Source organism: Amphiura filiformis, chromosome 2 (assembly GCF_039555335.1).
Source record: "Amphiura filiformis chromosome 2, Afil_fr2py, whole genome shotgun sequence".
In the NCBI taxonomy this organism is placed as follows: domain Eukaryota; kingdom Metazoa; phylum Echinodermata; class Ophiuroidea; order Amphilepidida; family Amphiuridae; genus Amphiura; species Amphiura filiformis.
The window spans coordinates 94,069,363-94,096,687 of record NC_092629.1 but is presented as its reverse complement, the minus strand read 5'-3'; the positions used below and the strand labels follow the sequence as shown (position 1 = coordinate 94,096,687).

General features: G+C 36.3%; 1 long non-coding RNA gene across 1 annotated transcript; it reads left to right on the top strand.

The window, feature by feature from the left end:
• Nucleotides 1–14,231: 14,231 nt before the first annotated feature.
• LOC140137682 (uncharacterized) lies at nt 14,232–17,086 on the top strand. Its single transcript, XR_011856884.1, has 3 exons — nt 14,232–14,410; nt 16,178–16,254; nt 16,974–17,086. It is a non-coding gene; the product is annotated as an uncharacterized lncRNA (long non-coding RNA).
• The last annotated feature ends 10,239 nt before the right edge of the window (nt 17,087–27,325 follow it).

Below are 27,325 nucleotides of genomic sequence, written 5' to 3'. Positions count from 1 at the left end.
GTATTCCTCTATAAATACTGCTTTATTTCTTTATAGTACTTCAACGTAGTTAACATGGTTCATACATAGCTGATAATCATTACTTCTTACCAATATCTTACTCTGCCTTGCTTCCTATAAAATCTTAAGACAATCATCTCGCCACAATTTGGGCCTGAATCTCAATTCACTTCATTTTGAATGAAACTTTTACCACTAGCCCAGAATGAAGCCTGGATGGAACTAGACTTCGAGATTTGAATGCAACCCGGTCGAACTAATGAATGCTCATGCTCAAGATCTTCGAATTTGGAAGAATGAAACCGGCCGAATGGAATGCCCAATCAAGTTGAATGAAGACATTGAAACTCTACAATTTCTCTTGCTCTAGGAATCTAAATTGAAGTTGTAATGGGTTGACTCCAAATTAAAACGGTATACATGTACTGTACTTCAAAGTCTGAATGAAGAATTTGAAGTTGAAACGAGGTCCCAAAAGTATGAATTTGAAGTTGGATCAAGGAAGGATGAAACTGGAAACCTCCCGTTTCAACCTCGATTTCTCTCTCGTAATGCACAAAAATGTCTTTCCGAAACTCTTCAAAATTTTCCACCATAACAATGCTCAATTACTGGCCAATTGCGCAATCGCCGATATTCTCAGTCGTAAAGTGCGCCATCACGGACTAGGACATCGATTAACGGGTATCAGACATGATTTGTCTTCTCCCTTTTATGACCATTTGTGACAATTTCGAACCCCCGCTACAGTAATAACAAAACTGTCGACTTGATATTAAAAACTTTAAAATACTAATTTGTTATAATAGGAAATATGTAATCAGCAGGCAATGTTATCAGTAGATATCGAAGTTAGCATTCAGCATCGGTTAACATTTGAGTGGTGATTTTCTATGAGTACAAAACATTAATTTTGAATCATAATTTGCACATGAAAGTTAAGATTTGTGCATAATTACCATTATTTGTTATTTTTATCATTATCATTATTATTATTATTATTATTATTATTATTATTATTATTATTATTATTATTATTATTATTATTATTATTATTATTATTATTATTAATATTATTAAATATTATTATTACAGATAGGATACTTTTTGCGGGATCCTGGTCGTCATCTGCTGTTGGCCGCATTGTAAGATACAACCTGGACACTACTGTCCAGGATGAGATATTCAGTACGGCTGGACAGTTACTCGATGTCACGCTGCTTGGTGACTATATCATCTTTGTGGAGGGGGACAATGGCATCAAGGCCATACCCAAGAATGGTGGTGCATTAACCCCCCTCAGCATTACTGGATTGCAGGATTGCACCAACTTTAAAAGCATCCACACAATGAATGGTAAGTAAGGAGTATGTCATTAGTGAATCTCACAGTGACTGGTTTAGAGCGTTGTAGTAGCTTTGTCAGTATCCACACATTGAATGGTAAGTACAATTTAGTTATTACTTCAGACATTATACAATGCAGATATAGCCATAATTAAAGGAGTATGTCATTAGTGAATCTCACAGTGACAGGTTTCAGGGTTGTAGGCCTAGTAGCTTTGTCAGCATCCACACAATGAATGGTAAGTACAAGTTAGTTATTACTTCAGACATTATAGAATGTAGATATAGCCATAATTAAAGGAGTATGTCATTAGTGAATCTCACAGTGACTGGTTTGGAGGATTATAGTAGCCTTGTCAGCATCCACACAATGAATGGTAAGTACAAGTTAGTTATTACTTCAGACATTATACAATGCAGATATAGCCATAATTAAAGGAGTATGTCAGCTCAGTTTCATTATGTGCTATTTCTACCATAGTTGAATGACCTCATCCCTCACTCCCCATCTATGACGGTTCCTAGTGTATTATAAATCTGATTGCCAAAATGTGTAAAAAGACCCCATCAAGAATTTATGATTAAGAATACGAATTAACACAGTTTTTACAAAACATCTTTCAGCCTTGACATTTGATACTGTCATTTGTACATTTACATTTTGATGGAAATAAGTGGTGTTTGTTGCGCCTCGGAAGACGATACTCTGGGCAAGGATCATTGCCACATGATGATATTTTATGAAACTACGTATTTTAGAATCTCAAAAATATCAACCTGTTATTTATCCTATTTTTTAATTGAATTCCTAAGTGGAAGAAGAGCCCAACTGTTTTGAGATATTAAGAAAATCCTCCATGGAGTTGGCCCCTACTTCCATGCAAACCATGATTTAAAATTACTACTATTTAGAGAGTGGATTTTGGGCCCTTCTTTATTTTACACACAAGGAAAGGAACAAGGAAGAACTGGTTGCTGGCAACAAAATGTTTGTTTTTTTTTTTCCTTTTTTTTTAATGGTGGAGTTAGGTCCTTCTTTCACTCAGGTCAGTGGCGGCTCGTGTTCCTTTTTTTAGTAGGTGCTAATCGGCGCGAAGCGCCGCCCGGAGCACTTGTGCGACGCAGGGGGGTGTCTGAGGGGGGATGTGCCCCCCTCAGAATTTGAAAAAAATTGAAAAACAAAGTCTAAATGGCGCGATTTGGTGCATACTTTTAAGGCAAATTTTCAATAAAAAATCTGCATTCGGAATATGACAAATTACACCATGACCATGTTGAAAGTTTTTATTACTGAATGAGTATGATATCATAAGAATATCCTACCTGTCAAATATTGAAAACTACGGTTTTGTACATCATCGTGAATTAAAACAATTTTAATGTACGGCATTTAATTGTGTGAAATGTTTAAATCTGGTGATCATGTAGGCCTAGATATTTTTTATTCACTTGCTTGTTTGATTTGTTGTTTGCATGATATCTATGTTTTTATATTCTATTAAATATTGTTTTAATATAATATAAATTACTAGTAATAGGCCTACTAATAATGTTCATGACTTTACTAGACCGGTTTTATTATATCTCTGTCGAGCAATTTTAGATCTACATGTCCTACATGTATCATGCCAATCTACTCAATCTAGTATTAAAATCTTACATCTTGAATTCTCCATCTTACCGAATTAAAATCCTGTAATAATAACTTTCATTATAGTAGCCTATGCACGACAGTACCTCTCTGGTATGGAACTACGTCATGCATCTATTTTTATCTCGATCAGGCTTGTGTGATGCTAGACTTTATACACACACTTAAACACGTGTGTGTACTCACTGGAAATCCTCGATACTAAGCTAATTCCTGTGAACTGTGTGATAGCCTAATCTATCGGTTCTATACACGCACAGAACCGAATATACCTAATTCGCCGTGTGCTTCTCTACGGAAACCTAGCACCGAGCAAGATTTCAATAGAAAACATAACATCTACCGGGTCTAATCAGCAGTAGCACCGAGTTGAGTTGTAATGTTGTCGGATCGTTTTCTAAGATTATATATCCCAAACAAACATGGTTAAAATCACTACGTGTCGTGATAATATTGGAAATATCCATCTTCATAATCAGTTGCGCATGCTGTTGGGTTAATATATTTTTTCTGTGAGAAATTAAGCGGTGCTGAGAACCGGTAGAACCATTGGACCAGCCGCCCCTGCTCAGGTATTCAATTGCTAAAATGAAATGTCATAAACACCCAACATTAGGAAAGGACCTTTTTCGGCATCTACTTTATGATCGTAAAATCGGCTTCAAAAGGCGGCCCTGGTATATATCTTCATCAGCAAGTTGCAATTGAAGGTCTTCTAGAGCCGATGTACTTCCCTCAGATGATTTTATAACATCGGCTAGGCTTTTGGAATCGCAGATGGCTTTAGATAAGCGACATTGACTAGTAGTTGATATACGTTGGTGCAAGCGGCAATTGCGATATTGTTCCGGAGATGTTTTAGTGGTCGTTGAATTTGCTACTTTTTCAGTATTTACTTTTCGTTTCCTGTTAATTATCTGAACCATTGCATTATCGCTATAAGGTTCGGAAAACGCCGCCATGCTAGTGTGGTTTTTATTCATAACTGCTGTTAGATTTAAAAATGATTAAGTTTTATAGTATTTATTATGACCGAAGGATGGTTAAAGCTTGCAATTACGTCATATGTCATTTTAGGATGCATGACAACAGTGATCTTTATACTAAACTTGAAGCAGATTGGCGATAACAATTCATCATGCCCCCATTGCTCCCAGTATGTTTTGCAAGTCATGAAATCGGATATTCAAGTTGAAATGATTAATGATAACAAACTAACAAACAGGAAAGGCAAAATAATTACATTTTCGGATATTTTAACAGCACTAATAGACGGGGTTGTTAGCGGCATTAACCGTTCAATACCTGAAAATCTTAAGGGATGGGTGGCAGCTCCCGTATTAGGAGAAATGAATATAATGTCTTCGGAACCAGTAGGTGCCATATATGGGAGGACAGGAGATTGGTGTGGTTTTTTGGAATACTTTGCAATTAATTTTGCTTTTAATCAGTGCCATTGTGTATATTGTAGAAATATAGATTTGGCAAATACGATAGCAGAGTGTAACGCAAAGTTGGATTTTGGCGATGAGATAGTACATAAATTAAATGGTTATGAAATAGTAACCAATGGCGGTTCAACTATTTTATCTCGTCTCGATAATAGAACTTCACTATCACCCAACGTGTGTAGTGTAAACTGGTGGGTCATTTTATATATCAGTATAGATGAGTTGACTTCTGACGTAAATGCCTGGCGAAACCATATTTTGTTCAGGGCTCGTGTTTTTAAAACTCCCCCCACATCACAATAAGGTCATTGAACAGTGTAGTGGTTGCATGGGGTTCACTTAAGCATATCGGTATACCAGTCCCTTGCCTCTGTTGATAAACATTGAGGTCAACTCATCTATACAGCAATGGACATTATTCCTTATATGACTTTGTTAGAAAATAGACTCATAGTTGTCTTTCTTTAAAATGGCTTGTATTAAAATAATAAAATATTTTGTATTGATATGAAATTCTTTTGTACACAATTCAACAAGTTGCTACATTTGTACGACAAGTAATCTTAGTGGCGTTACTTGTAATTTGTCAATTCTTACCAGAACTTCAGGATATTATATTCTTACTCCGCAAACGGTAATCAGCTCTGCCCACAGATATGCCTATCAGAATCCAAACCTTCCAACATTATGTGTTTGCAATATTTTATTCTAAATTAAATCGGGCACCTTATTCAATGCAGTAATTATTATGTGTTGATGTGTATGTTCCGATTTTATTACAAAGGGACTGATGAAATAAGATAATGGACATTGGGTAACATTATGTAATTATTATGGCGCTGATATCAATACCTATTTTAATTTCACACTATATTTTGTACATGCACAGAGATAACACATTTTTATAACCGAATTGCGCATTCAATGAAAGCAAATAATTTGTTCTAATGTTGTGTCCCGTCGAATCCTCTTTCCTAATAACGAGTACAGAAGACCTTGCAGTCTTATATAATAAGACAATGGAATAAACCCAAATGATGCTATAAAAGTGAAGCCCCAAATTTTAACAAAATCATCAGGATCGGTAGTGTAAACTCAGCAAACAAGGTTTGTTGTATCTGGTCCATAAAATGCACTTACTTGTGTATATTTCAGCAAACGCTGCTGCCCTTGTCAACACGTGATTATATTACAAGTGTAGCAATGATGCAAAAACATGTTCACTTGGGAACTCTAAATGTGAATCAATACCCAGGTCGAACATATTTTTAACGAGGTCTTATAATAATGGTCTACTATACCAAGGTTATGGAGGGATACAGTTTCAATATATGTGACATGTTCAAGGGGAATGAGTCGGGATGTCGCTAATATTGATTTTGAGATATATTGGCAAAAACAGTGTTCAAATTCTGTTATTATATATTGTTTTTAGACTTTGATAAATTGCTCATAACTTGTTAACCAGATGTCCGATTTTGATCAGGTTTGCATCAAAATGTAGCATTTGTAACCTGATGTAAAAACCTTATTCCCCTCATATGGTGAGAAAATTGATAAACTAAACTTAACACATCAAAATGTCTAAATGATTAGAACGTGAGTGGATAATAATGGCCGTGGACCGAAGGCCCAAAGCCATTCTTATCCACTCACGTTCTAATCCGCGGCCATTAACCGACTTAATACACACCTATGACGTCGCGCTATTGTTTTATCGCTCCATTATTTTCCACGAATGGAGTGTTATAGAAATAGGCTGCTCATTTACAAATTGATCAATTGCTGATTGATACCGTAATAATAACAATGGTTTTGCAGGTGCGATTGAAAAATACATTGACTAGTCAGCTTTATGCAAAATTTCTATAGAATTACCCATCACGATCCAGGTGTTTAGTTCAAATCATCCGTAACCACCTTCTTGAATTATAAAGACTGATTTAAAATGTTTGTTACATGAATTGAATAAACGTAGATTTGTAAAATCATTCAAGTGATTAGACCAACAATTAGTTCTTTATGCCCACTTCTAATGTATTAACTATTGAAGTAGTTGCGTTTAGGTCTCTATTTTGCATAATAAGGAAAATTGGCAAAGTGGTCATATGTTCATATGAAAGGTTCAATTGCGGGTCATTACAGCAGGGTACCTCAATAAAGCTTGACCTGCATTACATATCTGAGCAATGATACTCTTCTCTGTGAATCGAGTGTTCGATTTTGGATCAACCATGCAGTTATGGACATTATTTTTTATATTCGTTGGATTTGGATAATTAAGTTGGTGATGGAATCATTGAGAGGATATATATCGTTGATCCGCAGCATTTCTTTCGAAGGGAGTCAGGCATGATTCTACGATTAGCCGAAGAAAGGTACGAGAATTGTAAATGTGGATGTGCAAACTTTTATTTGTTTTATTTGGTTGGCCTTATTACAACCCATTTTACATAGGCCTACATGTCAGGCCTACATGTCACTAAACTTCGGCGGCAAAAACAAAACAAAAACAAAAATGAAAAAACTTCGCAGCCCTCGCCGCGAAATAAAAGCCCTGACCTCAACTTCCAGTCCCCTCCGAAATCAAATGGAGCGTCCCTAACATTTATCGGATAGGCCTACTGATCGATGTAAATAAATATCCAAGCATCACCAAAATACCATCAGATGAAACATCAGATGTATTAAAGACATATCAAAATTAAACAAAAAATAGACATACTGTGACTTTTATCACCAGTAAACATGTGCAAATCAAACTATTAAATAAACAAAGTTATAGGCCTAAATGCATTGATACAGAATGTATATGTAGCAATGTTTCACAAATAACAAATTATACGTAGGGTCTAATCGACTGAAAACGCATAAAAAATACAGAGAAGAAAAAAAAAGAAAAACTAAACAAAGTTTAATAGAAAAAGAACAGAAAAAACCGAATGTAAATATTCAAATACTAAAAATATGTTATAATAAACATTCAACTTGTTTAACTTAATTGAGCGTCGAAAGTATAAGGTCCATAATTTTAAGTATACACTGAAAATAAAAATGTTTAGGTTTCTGTAACCCTTTTTAAACACGCCAATGTGTTTATTAAAAACTGAAAATAGTTAGTATCCACATTTTCAAGAAATTACTGGTATTTTCAGACCCCTACATTATTACAAATCCAAAACACTTTCCATTTTCAAATAATCGCACTCTAAAGTTTAAACTTAAACACATCAAAGTGTTATAAACACTAACGATACAACGTTTTTTTAAACACCATGTTTAAATTTTAAACATTGTTAGTGTTTAGAGTTTAATAGTCCTCAAACGTTCGAAATTTGTAGTTACAACAACTGGGTTGGCACTATTATATGTATTACAAACCATTTTACCTTCATGTCCATGAGGGCAACAACAAAAAAACACACCAACAACCCCCCCCCCGCCCCCCAAAAAAAAGACAATTTCGGCGCGAAATAAAAGCTTCGACCTAAACTTCCAGCCCATGGAGTATCCGTAACATTATAATATTTAATTATCGGATAGGCCTACTGATTAGAAGTTATGATTCAAGCATGCCAAAATACCGTCAGCTGAAACAAAAAATGTACGAAAGACAAATAAAAATCATACAGAAAATGCAATACGAATTAAAAAAAAATAGGCCTACTGTGGCTGTTATCATTATTAAACATGCCCAAAAGCAAACAATTAAAAAATAAACAGATGCATAGGCCTAAATGCATTGATACAAAATGTAGAATGTGTATTATGTATTATAGCAATGTTGCCCAAATAACAAATTATATGTAGGGCCTAAACCACTGAAAACGTATGCAAATATAAAGAAGAAAAAATTTTATGAAAAACAGTAACATGTTTTAACCTAAATTGAGCGTGGAAAGAAATGTCCCAAATAATACCAAATGAAGCCTAAAATAAGCATTTTCCAAAGTGAGGGTAAAAACACATCCTGCATAATAAGTATAACTTGGCCAACAGTTGAACCTGCCCGTTTTGATCTTGCCTTGCTTTTCACAGATTGCATTGTAAATTTATGTTTAAGGGCTCGGATAGCGACGTTTTCACGTATTTTTGTGGGATCTGAGAGCACATCAGACACATCGAATTGCATTTTGAATAAGAGGAATGTCCTTCTGATATCAAATAATTTTTATTTTTTTAATTCGCGATATAATACACATTTTATGGCAAAATATTAAAATATTTAATTAAATTTTTGAAATTTAACAGTCCTCAAAGTAAATTGTATAAATCTAACGATATGCACTTAAAAAGAGTATGAGGTTTGGGTGAACAGCATACGTCCATCATGTGAAAATTTTGACCTTCATTATTGAAGATAATAGCTCAAAACACTAAAAAAATGTAGGTCTTTTTGGAAAAAAAAAATGTTTATGTTCAATATGAAAGGTCAAAATTGTCAATTGATGGTCGGCTTTTCATCCCAGCTATATAAATGATGTAATTCCAAACTTCATACATGTCATTAGATTTATAAAGTTTACTTCGAGGACTGTTAAATTTCAAAAATATGAAATTTTAATAATTTGCAATAAAATTTGTAGTATCGCGAATTTCACAAAATTATTTGATATCAGAAAGACATTCCTCGTATTCAGCATGAAATTCGATATCTGATGTTAGGTCCCACAACAATACTGTGCAAATGTGGCAACCCGCTTCCTTAATAATGTATTAATCAAAATCATTGTCTTGTTGTTTTTCGTATCATTGTTTTACATGAATGAAGTGATGATAACAATAAACTGCACTTTTCGCAAATACTTGCTTTTCGAAAGTGCAATTGTTATTAACACTACATTCGTAAATGCCAGTACTTTTCCCCTGAAAAGTATTTGCTTTTCAGAGAAAAGAGAAAGGCATTTACGAATGGCGTGTTATTGTGCTCATCGCTCCATTCGTGGAAAATAATGGAGCGGTAAAACAATAGCGCGACGTCATAGGTGTGTACAGACGATGGTGGACGACATTATTCAATGTGGCAACAGCCAAAAGCGTAAACAAAACAGACAATATGACGGCAACACTGCCTGCACGTTGGACGCAATTATTTTTTCCCGAGCCAAGATGCGTTTTTAGCTCTATTGGCCCCATTACAGAAAAAATGCACAAAATATATTTCCCAGTGCAATGTATACATTTTCACATGAAAATAAATAATTTTAGATTCAAAGAAAAAAAGAAGAAAATTTTTACTCATTGGCGGAGAATGGAATCGATCTCGGGACCCTCTGCGTGGGAGGCGAGAGTCTTAACTATTTCACCACGTAATCGCATTGGTACACATGGGCGAAATTAACAGTATAATATTGTAACATATCGTGCGTTATTCATACAAAAAACTTCAAAAAAACAGTACTTACAATGAGGTTCATTGTCGAACCTCAACGGATTTAGACTGATAAAATAGTGCTTGATAACATGCATACACTTTTGGAATTATTTGAGACATTTTTGTGTTTACGTGTAAAACCAATGACGACGTCAAAATTCAGTAAATCTTGGCCGCCCCCCCCTGGGTGTGTATTAAACATGGTGAATTAGGTAGAATTGAAATATGAAGTGAATAAAGAGAATGATCAAGTGGTTCCTACAACACTTGGGCAGGGTGTTGGAGCGTCTAGTAAAAGTGGGGTTTCTTCAGTTTCTTATTTCTAAAGATTGGTAGCGCAATCTTGAGATACTAATTTCTATTGTGTTAATTTCTGTTGTGACGAACACGCATCTATTCAATTCTCTCTCACTTCAATGAACATGGTGAATAGAACTAATGGCCATCGGGGTCGCGTCACTGAAGTCATGAAAAGATGTTTGTATTGTTCGCAGAAAAACCGGGTTTTCTATCTTTCGCCTCTAGCTGAAATACAGTAAGATAATGTAAGATAGTAAAATGTAAACCTGTATTTTAGCTAAAGTATTTCGAGCTATGTTGGATGGCATGTGTTGGATAAAAGAAAAGCTAAGAAAGGGTGCCGAATTGCAAAGAAATATGAAGTGAATGATTGATAAGATAAAAAGCAATGCCTACAAGGGTATATGAACGAGAAAGAAAAAAAAAAAATGCATGAAAATAAATGAATAATGTATAATGAATAATAAAAATGAATAATGAAAAACAAATAAAGATGAAGCATTGCTCAATCTAGGATTGAAAAAAAAAACGTCTTGAAAGCGGTGGTCATGAAGACGGGCAATACTTGTGCTTCGTGAACTTGATTGCTTTATAATTTACCAACGATTTTTTCATACAGTTTCCCAGGTAACGACCGAGCAGGTGGAGACGACGATAGAGGCGACGACAGAGGCGACGACGATTGAGGCGGCGACGACAGAGGCTACGACAGAGGTAACGACGGAAGTGCAACGAGGTAACGACGACAGAGGTGACGACGGGGTGACGACAGAGGCAACGACAGGGGCGACAACGACAGATGAAGTTACTACAGGTAGGTATGTGAAGATGTGGGATAGGGTTTGAATGGGTTGGGTAAGGGGTCAGGTGACATGGGGGCGGAGAAGTGTTAGGTGGTTTAATATGTGGGGTAAATGGTAGGGATATCATTTGGGGTAGGAAGTTTTGAATGCGTGGTGTATGGGCACGATAGGGTGTGGTGGGTGATGTTGGGGAGGGATGGGTTGTGAGGATATGATTAGTGTATGTGAGGGTAGTGTGTGGTATGGGAGGTGTTGGGTGCATGGGATAAGGGGTGGTGCGAGGTTAGGGTGGGCTAGGTTAGGGCATAACCACTGTCTGGTTGTAACATTATTTTATTTAAGCAAAACGCCATGGTAATGATAGTTCAAATTCATGTTAGCTGATATATTATATTAGTGATATTATGATTTACATTTTAATTCATCATTCACAAATTATTTATGAATATGGTCGAAATGGAAGACACTAATTATTTTGATTGAAACATTAATTTTATTATTGTTATCGAGACTTACATTGTGGAGGTTGGTGGCCTTAGTATTGTTGTTCACTTGTTTAGGGATGTGTTTGCAAACTTCATCTCATTGATGATTTTTTTTCCTTTAGTAAATGAGCAGTTTACAAGTCTTTACATTTTTTGACATTTTTGTGACTATGACCTTTGACCTAAGCTGGTGATCATACAAAAGATGTTAAATACACATGAATCAACGATTTAAATACGTTCCTGTGTTTGCTGGACATGGGGGTACTGCCATCTGTCTAAGATTTAAGTTGGTAATTTGCATAATGTTTGCAAAATTCTTCGCACATTGATAGCGGACCTTGTGGACAAAATTATGTCCAGATCTGCCAGGCGTAGCTGGTTGAAGTAATCATGGTTTAGGACGTAGGGTGGGTACGGAGTGGGGTACAGGTAGGGATAAGTATGTGGTAAGTAGTGGGTAGGGATGGACTTGCTCTGTTTAGGCCTACTAGGAAAGACACTCCAGAACATTAATGATGAAAATAAGCTCTTTCTTACTCCCAAACAAGATTGGAAATAAATGATGAATGAATGAATGAATGAATGAATGAATGAATGAATGAATGAATGAATGAATGAATGAATGAATGAATGAATTGTTGCTGTCGCCCAAAGTGAAAGCAGGTGGTCATGAACATGCGCGTATTTTGGGGGGCTTTGGGGGCGCCAGCCCCCCGGGGTCAAAGTAGGGGGCGGCAAAATTGAAGGGGCGGCAGGAAGAAGAAGGGCGGCAAAAAGAGGGGTGGCGGAAGAAGAAGGGGCGGCAAAAAGAATTAGTAAAGCAAAAAGGGCGGAAAATGTGAGAATAATTGTGCTATACATTAAAATGTGTTGCCTTTGGGGCGGTAGCGCCTATAAATCCTTTTTTTCTTTTTGCTCTTCACTTTTTCAAACGACCGTAAAAAAAATGGGGCAACCTTTTCGGGCTGTTGAGGAAGGGGCGGCAAAATTGGCTTTTCTTCAGCCCCCGGGGAAGGGGCGGCCACGGTACGCCATTGATGAATACATGCGAAACTTGTGGTGGCTGTTTTTATCATTGTATTATCGCTATCAACATTTTTTCCTATATAGAGCACGAAATCACGACGACACAAAATATGATACCAATGAAGATGGACACTACAACAACAGGCGTGCAATCTATATCAGCCTTTGAGAATGTGGCATCCATATTCCCGTACAATGCGACACCTGGAACAATAACTAATAACAGTGATTTAGGTAAGTCAAATATATATTTTCTGTCTTTGTAGTTCTAATAATTGTCGTCCATGAATTTGATCATACATTAATTTGTTAAAGATACAAACATATATCATTGGACCTGTATTAATGGAACTGTAAATTGATTTCACAGAAACAGAATTGATCGTTAGAGTCATGCATTAAATGTCCATTCCCCAATAACTATAGAATGATAAGGTATATTTTCAGTCATCTTTGACTGCGTATTAGCAATTTTATTCCTGTCTTACAGCCAAATTGTAACATTTCCATAAGTTAGATTAAAATAATATTTCTTTTCCACAAAATATTAACTATCACTGCCAGATATATCCCCTTTCAATTTTGAGCCAAACAACTGAGGTAAAGCAAAGAAAAATGGGATTTACTATAGCGCCGATGTCGCCCAATGCGTGTTACTCCACCAGTCGTGCTACGGCAAGGTCCTTTGATGTGTATAACCGTCTTGCAAGCTATTATATGTACGTACTGTGTTATGGACATCGCGTACGTGTTCGACTAATATTTCCATCGTAATAATTTAACGACGGTTCCTGCACTTTATTCGAAATCTTGGATTTTAGCCAAATTACAGCACCTAAATTGAATTTTGCAGGGTATTTTAGTTTAATAAATCGTATAAAAAGTATTTTGATAAATATTGACAGCAAATGTTACAATACGGCTTTAAATTTAAACTATGTCAGCTTTGCCTACATATTAGCATTTTTATTCCCACTGTGAAAAGTAGAATTCCGTATTTTTATGTCACGTGATGAGCCTTGCAGCTAGTTTGAAAATAAATGATGACAACTTTTAAAATGTTAAAAACATGTTTCTCTTGAAATTACCTTTGTTCGTGAGAATAAGTCTTAAATTTGTCTGCATCATGTTTCATATTGACATAACTTATTGCAGCATTCTACCTATTTGAACACAAAAACCGTGAAGAAGATTTCCAGTTCAATAGCGAAGGTGACTTGCCGCTTACAATTTCAAAAGAATTTCTCGCGTCTGGACTTCATAACGGAACCCGTAAGTTAAGTTGAACATTTAAGGGTAATGTGTGCAACGAGTATGTTTCTAAATTTGTGAGCCTGTTTGTTTTCTTATGAAGCACCATTAAAATCACTTCCAAACACGGCTTGAAATATTATCTAGCCACCAAGTTTCAATAATCAAGGCTGTCTACCTGGGCTGTCTAGTAGCCCTCCCTCACTGACATCGGATTTAATGTATACTAAATGAACACATTAATAATATGCTATACGAAATGAGTAAAGGATATATCTGACAATGGAAGTATTTAACATCCCATGGTGGCAACCGTACAGATTTGTTGCCTCTAAAATGTCATTTTAATGGATTGACTATATAAAAAAAGTGTCTTAATATTGATGAATATTGTACGTAATTATACAATCCGGATTATTTCTCATACTTCTCGTACTACAGGTACTACAGTGCAACATTTAACAGTTGTTCTCAATTGTCAATGGAAAAAAAGACACACAATGACATTGATTAATGAATTTCTTTTTTGTGACAGGTTATCTCACAGTCGTCATTAAGAAAACCCCAACTGATGATACTGAATACTGGGGTGATGATTCGGGAGAAGTATACCACTTGCTGGGAAGTGCATTGGTTTCAATAAACCTATTCAGCAAAAATGGCACTCTGAGGAAGCACGAGGATGAGTACAATCCACTGAATATTTCTTTCCCAATAAAGGTAATGTCAATCATAGCGAGAGTAGCACAGTATAAGCAGTAACTCAACATACAGTTATACGAAAGCATAGTGTTATAGATATAGTGAGAGGATTATGGGTATGTAACACACAGTTTATCTTAGAAGGTTGCATATCTTAAAAAAAAACAATTGTGAACTACCTTTTTATCTTAAATTATCATAAACAATGGAAACAAAATGACCAAGATTTCGGTGAATAACGAACGAGGTGTGGCACACATTCGCCAATCATATTACACAATGGAGGCAAACTCTATAGTAGAAGTCCATCCTGTAGAGTTCGTGACCAACTCATAGAACAAAGATTTGAAAGTTATTTTGGGATATTTGATTGATTCTGAATCAATTTAGCTTGGGCTCACCTCCTGAATCTTCCGGGCATTCCTGGTAGGGGCCAATCAAGGTTACATGGGGGTCAAATTTTCAGAATGCTCCAATTATGTCAAGTAATATATCAAATTACTCGTGTGGTCATGAGGATTCCAAAATTGTATAGTTTGTTATGTGTCAGACCTTTCAAAAAGAGGGCGCTATGGCGTAAAAATGTTCATAGGTCAACGACCTTTTGAATTCTGACCATAGTAAACAACGTCGGACGATTTCTATGGTGATATTGGTGTCTAATTGTATTTTTCTTGCATAGAAATACAACTGAAAGCAAATTAAAAAAACTATACAGTACTTTGGAACCGATGACCCATGTAACCTTGAAAACCCGCAACATGGCTGCAAAAACATCGTTTCAGGTCATCGGTTCCCCAAGTTAAATTGATTCAGAATCAATCAAAGATCCCAAAATAACTTTCAAATCTTTGTGCTATGAGTTGGTCACGAACTCTACAGGATGGACTTCTACTTCTACTTGCACCAATTAATATATTCGTAGTACATTGACCAATGAATAAAACATTGCATCTTTTAAGTTGTATTCACTTCTCTGTCTAACATTTATTTTAACTCGGTATGTAATCCGTTCCCACAAAACTTGGCACATATTATTAAGATTTAACTTGTTTAAGATTTTTGTATAGCTATTCTAGTACATGCATGGATTATGGTACAATTTGTCCAGTATTTTTAGATATGTGTGTCTAATGCGTGTCAATGCCGAGAAAATACAGCAATGAACTTGTCCGAAATCTGAATAAGGTTTAACACAAGTCAACGGGAAATTTTTGACTAGATAATTATGCTTCTCTTAAATGCTTGTGTTTATATTAATGTAATATATGTATCACATCCAAACATACCAAGAACCACTAGTCAGTTTTAGACCCGGGTTTGACCATTGTGTATGGTGTGTATCTTTTAAAGGTCGTGTTGGGGAGGGGTCACATAAGATTTATTAAACAGTGCTGAGTGTAACCTGACTGCTGAAATTCAGTGATTTGCTCATCCGGACGATAGTAAAAATCATCCAAATTCAGATTTTGGTACCACTGTCAATGTCATAGATGTGTTAACACAGCCTGCTAGCATTGGCTAGTGGTTCAGCCTAAAGCCGTGTATTTTAGACAAAATCAGGCATTTGACATGAATCTGCAATTATAAATTAGCTACATGTATTTGAATGGGGCTTCAACTTCGTCGATACTGCTGTTTTCTTTCGTACATTTTTTTTTGCCAAATGTTTCATTTCAAAATTACCATATGACAATATGATTTTAAAGCAATTTATAAACAGTTTAATTTATTTTACACTTTCGCTGGGATCACTGAATGGGACATTAATTCTTTGTTTGGCAGGATCCTCGTAGTCGGAATACTTCAAAGCAAACCAAGTACAGCAAGCTAGTTTGTGCATTTTGGGATGTCGAAAACACGTAAGTTAATAGAAGTAGCGTGAAATTTGGATGAGGACAGATATTTAGACATTTTACATCTGCACTGCCTTCATTAGCGACTACTTTTTTGGTTATTTTAGTTTCGTCTTCTTTTATGCTAAATGATTTTGTATATATGTTATGTTTTATGTGTATTGGGGAGAAATCACTCCGATCCTGAGACTATGACACACAACTTTTAGTTCTAGCTTTTGTGTCATTCCGACTTGATTCTTGGGCATAATTTTTAATCCTTGTGGCATTATCATGTCTATAAGTTTGTTTAAGTGTATTATCTTTCTCATCCTTTAGGGAGAGCTGAATTATGTTGTATATGGTTTCACTTTATTGTAAACCAATGCTTTATCACTTGGCTAGCTTGAAGTTTGGGGTTTCGCTCTCTTGTGAACTCATGGTTTGTAGTTTAAGGTTGTGTTAAGGTATTTTATCATGTGGTAGAAATGTGACTTATGTTTCATAGTTTTTCATTTCGTTGAATGTCTTTGAATAACTGGCAGCATGTACAGTAAGAACAGTGCAGACTTCATTCATTATTTTAATATAATTATGCAAAGCGGGCCATTAACACCTTAAGAAGTTTCTACAATCATGAATGTAGTCCACAGTAACCCCATACTGATGTCAAATCTTTAAGTTCGCTGAATGGAAAGACCTATGATTCTAATTATTATTATTGTCTTTGTCTAATATTATATTAGCATGTGGTCGCAAGAAGGTTCATTGACGTATAAGGCAGATACTAGTGATAAACTGCAAAGCTGTGGATTTACCCATCTTACAACCTTTGCTGTACTTTTCGAATTTTCGAAGGTACTGACTGTCATTAATAATGCTAACAAATTCTTACTTTAACTAAAACGTCATTTTGGACAAGCTGTTATATAATACACATTTTGTAGTGCGACATTTAATTATTCTAGTCCATAAAACGTTCTCTGAGGGAGGTTAAAAACTAGAAGGTGTATCATTGCAGGGCAGTGTTGGGGGGGGGGGGGGATGATTGACTTGATTTTGATGTCGTCATTGGTTTACCATGTAAGCACAAAAGTACGACAAATGATTCCCAAAGTGTTTATGTTATCCAGCAATATCTTACTAGTCTAAATCCGTTGGGGCGTGATAGTACATTCCACTGTAAAGTATGTTTTTCATTTTTTTTCGCGTGTGACTACGATATGTATTACATAAATAGGGAAGGTTTTTATTTCAAATCGGCCATGGCCAAAAGGTGTTCCACTTGACCCCACTTGAACAAATATGCACTTTAAAAAATAATTGAAGTGGGTCTTCAGACCCCACCACCACCCTTATTCCCCTATCTATAATAAATTACTGAGTTTGGCGACTTGGTAAGGCTAAAAACTCCTACGTTTTACATTATTTCGGAAAACGGATTTTTGCGTTGCGTAGAGTAAAGTTGTCCGCACCCCAATAAAACGTCCAATTTTGTTTTTGTTTACGTTAAGGGTGTCAAATTATGTTAATTAGTTTCAAAGCCACTAGCAGAGTACCTGCATGCTAAAACTTTTCATGCCAACACAATACACTAATATTGATCCTGTCATCGGTGTGAGGATATTATGCCTGTAGTCTCAACTATTACATGACACAGTAGAAGTATGCCCGTAGTCTCAAATATTACATGACACAGTAGAAACTCAATTAACATCTATTGTTTATTCAACTAATTTATCAACATTAGCATGTATTCTGTGTTTTTATGGAGGACCTATAGTCAACAGTAGAGTGTTTGTTTATTGAATTAGTTTGTAAGTGAAACTTTTGAAGGACAAATTAATCAGGGTTGCCAAAAAAAAATCATAACTTTATATGAAATAGAGTAAGTGTGAATAAAATTGTTTCAGCTGCACAGTGGTGTAGCCAGGACTTTTTCAGAGAGAGAGAGAGAGAGAGGGGGGACAAGGCAAATATCATGGGGGATTGTCACAAATGGACTAAAGAGTACGACAAATTGATCCAAAATGGGCTAACAAATAAAAAGTACAACAAATGCATAGAAATCTAAAATATCAGATCAGCCAGCAGGCCACAGGGGCCAAGAGGGATGTGAATAAAATTGTGTTCATCTGCTCAGTGATGTAGCCAGGACTTTTGCAGGAGGCGGGGGCAGCAAGGTACATTTCAAGGTTGGGGACAAACTTGGATGAAAATGATAAGCCCAATGAGGCTATCTTTTAGAATACCCTACCATTTTTTACATTCACAGTGTATGTGGGTCGTTCATCAAAGACCCCCATTGGAAATCTACAGTGGTAGGGTGGCCAGCATCCCACAGGGGCAAGACTTCTCACGGTGGATATGATATGGTGGCAATAAGACTTGCTTCGATCATGATCTAATTGCAATTTCAAGCCATTGATTTATATGGAAAAGATACTAAATATTATACTTCTAAGTTCTAAATGATAATCTCCTCTCATACCATTAATCACATTAAATAAAACATAACATGTACACAAAATATAACAAAATTTACCAACCGCGAAAGACCCTGATCGCGAAAGACGGGTGACCGCTAGTATACTGAAATATGCACATTTTGTCAGATATTCAAAGAACAGATACATAATGAGAGGACGTGTTGCTTCAAAACGTACATTTTATCCACCCAGAAGCACTTTTCAAACACAAATTAATCATCTACTATAGAAAATAGTCTATATACAATACTTGTCTCTGAATTTCATAACACTCTGTATGCTAAGATGTCCAATATTCACCATTATTATGTTTTGATGGATCCAAGTTGTAATAATATTGGATCCAAAACATAATAATGATAAAATTGGATGTTTTACGCTCAATATTTATTGGTCTCGCTATGAGTTGTAAAACTCATAGCTCGACCAATAAATATGGACTCAAACGATCCAATTTTATATCAATATCGCATAAATATTACACATACAAAACTGGGTAACTTCTAATAACATAGCCATGACAAAATTAGGTTGATGTATTATTACCGGACTTGCTTAAAAAGGAATTGAATGAATCTGTAGCTGTTTATATGTGACCCATCATGACAAAACCCGTTATACGTCGCCACTTTTGAAGATACATCCTAATAAACATTACATTAAAAAAAGGAATTTTGACGGGAAAATTATGTATTTTCATGGACAAAAAATTTAGCAAATATGACAAATGATTTTTCAATCATATTAGCGGTTTACTGTTTTACTTCAGGAAATCAAAATTCTTTTCAACCATTTTTGTGTAGGCCTATATAATACTGGACCTTATAAATCATCCTTGTTTAATGTCACTGGTGATGCAAATTATTGTCACCTGACACTACACTTGAAAGTCTTTCTTTGATTCAAATACTGGCATTAAGGCATGTGATCGGCAGATTTGACGAATGTAACCATCCCTTGCCTTCTGCCCATATACTTTCTCACTGGCTTCAGACACCAACTTTATCACTCTTTCCACTGATTGTGTGTGGCATGGATATTTGGGTACATTTAGTGGGAAGTTTATTATTAGTAGTAAGATGATTATTATTATTATAACACATTTATAAAGCGCATAAACGTAAAAAACATCTCAATGCGCTAACAAGCAAAATGACAAAAGCAACAAACAAAGAGTACTCAATACATTGCAAAATAAATAATGTGGGAAAAACATGACATAAGTTAAACAAGGAAAGCAATTCTGTACAGGTGGGTTTTTAGCTGCGATTTAAATTGAGCAAGAGTGGGTGATTTGCGGATCTGTTCCGGGAGGACGTTCCACAGTATTGGGGCGGCAACAGCAAAAGCCCGTTCACCATAGGTCTTTGTTCGGGAACGGACAATTTGCAGATGGTCATTGGGACGCACATTACCTGACCTAAGGCCACGAGGTGGAATATAAAGGGTGATCAATTCAGACAAGTGTGGAGGAGCAATACGTGTTGAAAGGTAAATATACAAGGATGATTTATAAGGTCCAGTATAATACACAAAAATGGTTGAAAAGTTGCCCAGTTTTGTATGTGTAATATTTATGCGATATTGATATAATATTGGATGGCTGAGCATGATACCATAACATATCGGATGAGTCATAAAAATATCGGACGAGCCAACGGCGAGTTCGATATTTGTATGACGAATCCGATATGTTATGGTATCATGCGAAATAAGCAATCCAATATTATCATTATTAGGTTTTCTTAACTCCTAATAACACTGAAAACATAATAATGGTGAATATTGGACATCTTAGCAAACAGAGTGTTATGAAATTCAGAGAAAAGTATTGTACAGTATATAGACTATTTTCTATAGTAGATGATTAATGTGCGTTTGAAAAGTGCTTCTGGGTGGATAAAATGTACGTTTTGAAGCAACATGTCCTCTCATTATGTATCTGTTCTTTGAATATCTGTCAAAATGTGCATATTTCAGGAGATACAGGAATAATGGTGGTTGTGGGGTCTGAAGACCCACTTCAATTATTTTTTAAAGTGCATATTTGTTCAAGTGGGGTCAAGTGGAACACCTTTTGGCCATGGCCGATTTGAAATAAAAACCTTCCCTATTTATGACCCGCCCTTATATGTAATATGATATCTACCTGAAAATTCACATGTATGTAACATTGGTTAGTTGGTATAATGGTTAGCACTCTCGCCTTAGAACGGATCGGTCCGAGTTTTTCAATACCCGGCGTAGTCAAATTTTTTCCATTCATTTTAAATCAAAATTTGGTTTTTTTCTTCATCATACATTGCACTGGGAAATATATTTTGTGCACGTTTTTTCTGGGAGGGCCATAGAGCCAAAAACGCACCTCAGCTCTGGGCAAAATAACGTCCAACGTCCAGGCAGTGTTGCCGTCACATTGTCATTTTTGCTTACGATATTGGCTGTAACAGGCTGTTGCCTCTTTAAATGACGTTGACCACCATCGTTTGGTTGCTGGTTTAGTTATGGCATAAACGGGATTATGTTACCTCTCCTGTACGTGATTGAACCTTGAACACCGATTGCATGGGCCATATTTTAGGATGGTCATATGCCTTATTAACCCAAACGATCTTGATGTGGGCTTGACCGGGGTGCCCTGCGCGTGTTGTCCCTCCCACCCTGTGTTATTGTGTGGTATTTTTGGGAGGGGGTTAGGATTAAGATCATCTATAGTTCGATGTCTTTCGCTGCAGAAAACATCAAGAAGAAAAATAAAGCCTAACAACTTATTACAGCATGGAAAAAAGGAAAATCAAAGTAGAGAACCAACATTGGCTGCTGAGAACTGAAAATGCAGTATCTCTCGCAAAGCCACGCATACCCCCCTTCCGCATTATTCCCGATAATTACACTGTTATCATCATCAAATCATGTCTGTTTGCAGGTTACGAATATGACATCATTGCCTTTATTGTACCTTGAAACCATACACACGTTTTATGTTTAACCTACAAAATGATCAAAATATATATTTTACCCACCATTTATATAGGGTGTTACCAATAATTACTCACCCGTGATTGACAAGTTGGTAAAGGTTCTCATCGGTACTTCTCTCGCCGCATTATGTATTGGTTTGGTCATCTGTGCAATCTTGTGGTAAGTGGACTTTTTTTGTTTAAGATTATAATAATAGTATTAATAATCATTGAAATGATACTGATTAATACATCTTAAAGGGGGTAACCCTATTGGTTTTGGATATGGATTGTCTTTAAAATTACATAATAATATCAAATATCGCCCCCTTTATGCTGCTTTGTAAGAAAACGAGAGCATTTTCAGCGTAAATGTGAATAAATAGCCAAATTTGCAATCCAATACCTTAGTATACGTGAATTGCATTCTGGGCAGGCAAGCAACAACAACAACAATTCCCGTTCGTATGACGACAATGCTGTACAATGCCCGGCCCGTATTGAACGGAAAATATTTGTTTTTTTTCGTACCGTTTCAGAAAAAAAGGAAACAAAAGATATTTCCCCTTGCAATATGTACATTTCAAATGAATATAAAAAAGTTTGGGTTAAAAATGGAGAGGAAAAAAAAACCTTCCAATACCGGGTACCATCTCCTCAGCAGTTAGTGTGGTTCGCTTTTTCACAGAATGTGTATGACGCGAAACCAAAGTAGCTGCTGAGGAGACTGATTTTCGTTCATAATTCCCTGCCCAGAAATCCGAAGTAATATTTAGTATTTACAAAATGGTAGCCTGTAAAAACCGCTGTGTTTCATGATTTCTCCGGAAATACTTCGAGGAGCGTCAAATTTCAGGATAGTAATGAGAAAAATAGTATCTATTATGTGACACCAAAACCTCATCAACAATGAAAAAAATCGGGGGGATGATGCTGTCGATCGGGTTACGGACCTTTGAAATTGATCTAATTTCAAAGCAATATTGTTAAGTTGCTCCCGATATGAAAGGCAATGTCTATCTTAACACAGTTTACCCCTCAGTATAATCTGACAAGAGCAAAATGAAAATCATGTATTTTAGTGTAGGAACCTTTGCATTTTGCTTTAGACCACCTCACCTTAATTTTGACGGTTGAGCTTTACCACCGGGTAAGGTGGTGCGTTAAACTTTAAAAGGATGGATCTACGATTAGCTTAAGTCGTGTGAGTTTGAGTATAAATATGAGCCTAATATGCTGGATGAAAAACTTTAGGGGCTGTATGCCCCCTTAGTAGGATGAGGGTTAAAAATACATGATAAATATAAAGCTCAATTTAAATTCATAAAAACTACAATACAAATTAAAACAAATACTAATGATTGTTAATATCCTTTTATCCATAATGTATTTTACGTAGGAAACGAACATCCTTGGACAAGGAAAGGATCTTGATCCATGCCAACCTGATGGTTGCAATGGTATTAGCGTACTTTATGACCATTGCAAGCAGCAGCGCAAAATCGAATCAGGTATGTAATGAATTGCACATAATAGTTGCTGTAAGTCATTAAAAAGTACATGAAATTAATGCCCAAGAATCATTAGTAGAATATAGTTTTGAATAGCTCTTCTCATGGTCGATTTCATTATTTTTAAAAGTCTCAACATTTTTCATGTTTATTTTCTAAATAGGAATGAACATTTCAAAGCCTTAAGTGGCTTTCAGTCATTTCCTTCATATTTCCTCCGTAACCTTAATGTGTCTTGATTATTATGGAATTATGTTAATAAAGTCCACCCATATATATATATCAATAATGAAAAATTCAAGTGAGCGATACAAGAGGTCAGGCAAGTCAATGGATCTTAATTTGGCAAAACAAGTCTAAAAACATTTAATTGTGTTGTTTTATTAATTACGGTTTCGAACATGTCTATTCAACACCTGTGAAACAGTGGCGCGGGTGCTCCGTTCTTCCGTATGGTGCTGGCTTATGTCTGACGCTCATTACACATATTACCATGAAATAAATACCGGTATCTATTAGTTCTATCATCTCGTTCAGAGCTATACTCTGCTATTTGATATAAATAAATCTGCTATTTCATGTTATATGTTATGCTCTGGTGTTCTTTTTCATCAGATCGCCTGTCTTGCAGTAACTATCTTGCGGTATAACATGCTCATGTCAGTTTTTGTTGCATGCTTGTCGAAGCTCTGCATCTTTACCGTATGATAGTGCTCGTTTTCGGGATTGAGAGAAATTTTAGAGTTGTTTACATCGTCATTAGCTGGGGTAAGGGCATGGATAAGTATAAGACAAACGAAACTAGCGAATTCCGGGGAAAACTTAAGACCACAATAATCACAATGCTTCTTTCTAGCATGCATTGAGTTGCTAGTTGAGGTTTTGATTCCCGTGCTGGCGCCATTCTCCGATTTCTTGAGTTAACACCGGCAATTGCTATATGAGTTTGTTTGCAGGTAATATATCGTAGTACATTGAGTAGTTTAAGCCGTTCTTTTCCCGTGCTATGATTATATTTTCTTTAGTTATTACCAAAAACTGGATCCTTCATGTGATCTGCTGTTTTTCTGGTACGTGGTTCTCGATGCGTAGCTCGGAACTGTACTTAAAATCACATTATAAAAGTCATCATTCTAAAGAAACGAAAGCAATATAAAACTGCTCAAATATTTCACTCGATGGCCAAAGGGACTGCAAAATAAACTTTTGTCCCGTGAGACTGTAATAAGGGACAGACCAAAAGGGTGATAATGGGGGGGGGGGGTCATGGCCGACCAAAAGGGAAAGACACAGTGGCGGTGCCAGGATTTTTAAGAGGGGCATTGAGGAAGCAAAGTGAATTTCAAGGGGGGGGGGGCAAAATTTTCGCAATTTTGGGTTTTTACTGGGGGGCAACAGGGGAGGGGGCAAGATATCTGACTGGAAGGCATTCTCCCCTTGCCGCCCCCACCCCCATGGTGCAGCCACTGGAAAGGCCTGGGCCTCAAGGAAGAACAGATGATTTTTTTATTGTGTTTTCAACTGACTGAGTGCCCAAAACAAACAAAGGCAAGACATACTGTCATGTAAGTTCAATGGGACGACGGTAATTTTGGTCTATTATTTTGAAGCAGCACACTAATTCATTTCCCTCACTAAATATTGCTAAAGGTGTGTGAAAAATGTTCAGTGAATTTTCAAATAATCAAACTTTACCGCTTTTGTTCGCATCATATAATTGGAACCATTAAAAGCCCAAAATTAACATGTACCGAGGATAAAGATTGGCGCATCGAAAGGAGGAGGCAAGTAATTTTGGACAAGCTGTGGGAATGTTTTATAATTAGTTCGAATTAAACAAGAAACATGGAAGCAAACAACCAACGGGCTATATGGAAGATGTAAGCCTTAGTCTTCCACACAGGAATTTGAATTTCAAATGGGTTTACCTGAACGGATGAGGTCATTTGAATTGTATTTCAACTGGAATAGCCCAATATTACTAGTGAAGAAGATTAATAATATTCTTTATCTGGACTTAGCACCATCTCTTTCTTATTTTGTATAACATGAAATGGTGTGTTTCTAAACTATGGTAACTTTAAGGTAAATATCTACATGAATACAATACATCAACTTCATGAAATTCACACAAAACTTTGTATTTTACTTGATCAGGCGTGCCTATACTAATGACCACCATTACAGCTTCAATTGGTAGAGAACATGTTCATGACCACGAAAGGTACAGTATAACCAGAATGTGTATGATCATTGTATGACATTTTATTATAGTGTATATTTTAGGGACCGCTCATTATTAATGCGGGAGGGGGGCCGGAGGAATGTTGAGCTTTATGGGTGAAAAATACCTAACCCCTATTGCGATGAATCAATTTCACGTAACCCCCCTATTGAATCAAACAAAACCCCTAACCCCCCCCCCCCCCCTTCAAGCAAACTTAAACATTAATTAATTCAGTCACAGAGATTGGGATTTTGACATTGGGGGTGATGGGGTGGGAAACAATTTCTTGAAGTCATAGGGAATCCAGCTCTTTTGGCAACAAAATGAGTGTAGGTTTTGTACAAATGTGCGCGCAGCGCGAGGAAATTTTTGCCATTTTGAAGCTGAATTGATGAAATATGATGCAAAAGTGGAACAAATTCGCGCGAAGCGCACAAAAATGTGCAATTTTGTGACTAAAATTGCCAAATATAAGGTTAATTTGGTCAGAAACCCACATAGGCCTACATGTGGATTGTATGGACCACTCCCCTGGCAAAATAGGGGGGAATTTAACCCCCCACCCATCCCCAGGGATCTACCCCTATGCCCATTATAGCCTACTTTTGATGAGAAAATTTATAGGTGTGTGCTTCAGTGGAGGTGGGGTGGTCATGTGGTGAGGAGTGAGAGGTGTGTGTAGCATGTGGCAGTGGCGTAGATTTCTTTTTTGACATTGGGGGGGATGGGGTAGGAAAAAGAAAATATTTCTTGAACTTGGTATAGTGAATCCAGCACATTTTGGCCGTTGACTATGTTTATAACTACAAATGCGCGCGAAGCGCACATTTTTTTGTCCAATTGAAGCTAAAATGGTGACATATGGTGCAAAATGGGAACAATTTTGTGCGAATAAGTCAAGTTATTATTATGTATGGTATGATTGATATTGTTACTGTATGCGAGACCTTCCAGGATTCTTGGTAGGCCTATTAAAAAAATAGTGAATGACTATTAAATGTCACATGACCCCCCTATCAGGAAAAATAAAATCACATAACCCCCGGTTTGTCAAAGTGAAAATCACATAACCCCCCCTACCTTTTCCCCGGCCCCCTCCGACATTAATAATGAGCGGTCCCTAATTGTTTTATGACAATTTGTATTATATTATAAAGGTTGCCAATGCAACTACATTGAGTTACACTACTTAATCAACACGGACAATCTAAAAACATAGTGCTCAGAGCAGTAGTAAAATCCATGTTTTAATTTGAATATTTGTAATACATGGGATCAACGTAGCTAAATAAATCGAGTTGTTGTTAAGATTCGGAGTTCACTGTTATTAAAATGAATGAATGGCGCTAATTGGTCTTCTATAATAAACCAATTCATACGTGTTCCTTTATGATTGTTCTCATTAGATGCTGGTTGACAGGACAGTTTATTTGGGCCTTCATCGCCCCAGTAATCGCCATTCTGACGGTAAGTACTTGGCTCAGGGGTGCAAGACTATCTATCGTAAAGGACACTAGCGACATTTTTACAACTTAATTATCAGCTTAAATAGTAATATTTGATACTTTAAATGTTCAAGAAGTATCATTCCTGATCAAATAGTGAACGATACCAATATTTTGATAATTTACGGCTTAACCGTTGAAATGATTGAAGCATTAGAGGATTATGGAATTGAGAAACTGACAGGAGTCATCAACAGAATGTATGATGATGGGATATTTCCGGAAGACCTGAGCAAATCAATCTTTATTGCTCTTCCCAAGAAACCTGGCGCTGTGGATTGTGAACAACACCGTACAATTAGCCTTATGAGCCATGTTACAAAGATAATTCTAAGAATCCTGTTACTCCGTGCCAGAAGTAGAATAAAACCCGAGATTGGTAAAGAGCAGTTCGGCTTTGTAGAAG